Consider the following 1,709-nt stretch of genomic DNA (forward strand, 5'->3'; position numbering starts at 1 on the left):
AGGTAATCTCACTTGCATCATATTTTCAAAAGCCGGTTTTGTCATCCTATGAAGTTCATATATCAGGAGAGCAACACGGAGTGCTTATATGTATGAAATTTCATCATCCGCAGCGAAGTATTGTTGTCCTTTATGTTTGATAATGTGCTCATCAACTGATAAATTGAAAGATTAAATAATTTTGTGGTGAATGTACGATGTCGGAGTTGCTCTTGGTGTGAATTTTCATAGAATTATGTATTACATTTGTCACCCAAAAAAGGGCTATAAGAAAGTCATGGATAGGTAGTCATCTGAGGGCTCTTAGAAAAGCGGCTAGAGAATACGTCTACATTGAAAAGATAGATAGATAGATAGATAGATAGATAGATAGAGAGAGAGAGAGAGAGAGAGAGAGAGAGAGAGAGAGAAATACATATATACGTACGTACGTACGTACATACATACATACTCACATACTCACAGACACGTACAATATGTATGTATGTATATGTGTACATATATATATATATATATATATATATATATATATATATATATATATATATATATCTGTGTATATCTATATGTTTGTATGTGTATATGTATATGCACATACATACCTATGTGTTTGCGCGTGGGTGTACATGAGAAAATCCATGAATATTGTATATGTTCTAATATGAAATAGACATGTGATAAATATCTTTCAATATATCTTATTGAATCTTCCGGCAGAACACGCTTTACTTAGAGACGACGTAGTCATGTAAAATACGTAGACAAGAATCTTCAATGGCTTCGGTGCATCTCCTCTTCCTTACTCCCACTACCACCATCTTCGTGAGAGAAGTCACTAAAGTATGGTATGATTGCTTTCTCGGATTTCGTTCCACGTGAAATTTATCACTTAATGGTTGTCGTTCAGCCGACATAAGATTACTTGCTAGAATTGCCTGAACACTGTAAGTACATGCCTTGATAGAGAAAGCAGTGACCGATAATAATTACCTGTATAAAAGGAATAGATCAAGGAATAAATAAGTAAATAAATGAACATAAAAAAGACAAGTCAAAACAAATATAAGCAACAAATTACTAACGAAGCAAAACCTTGATAAATTTAATAAAATGAACAGTGATTTCATTTTAAAATAGATTTAATTGATTTATTCTAGAAAAATTAGCTATAAAATAACTAAAATGAATTTCGCAGAAAAATATCAAATATTAACTTTGAATTTACTGGTAGTGATTTTGACATTTCTAGAAATATCTTTTTGGTGAGTATCACGGTATCTTGCGATCATCAGATGGCTAGTCTAATCAGATTGTAGTAGTCGAAGCAGTGTTTCTAATACTGAAATAATAGGATCTTTTCCTTTTGGCCAGCACATCGAAAAAATAATTGATTGGTTGAAATTACCGAAATACGACAACCTTAACACGAAATAACTTCGAAAATAAAGAATTTTCCTAAAAACGCCAAGAGTAAATGATGTTTTAAATGACACATTCTACCAGTATACGAAATTTGAAAGTGTTTAGTTACAAAAAGTTATTTTTTTGTATGTGCCGGCCAAAAGGAAAAGATTCAAATAATATAATATGAAATATTAAGTTAGAACTTTAAATAATTACATACAAGAGACTAGACCGCATTATAAGAAACGTATTAAAAGACTTGTAATTCGTCAATCATTCAGTGGTTGTATGTTACAAAAAGAACC

Source organism: Octopus bimaculoides, chromosome 4 (genome assembly GCF_046866305.1).
Source record: "Octopus bimaculoides isolate indiv1 chromosome 4, ASM4686630v1, whole genome shotgun sequence".
In the NCBI taxonomy this organism is placed as follows: Eukaryota; Metazoa; Mollusca; class Cephalopoda; order Octopoda; family Octopodidae; genus Octopus; species Octopus bimaculoides.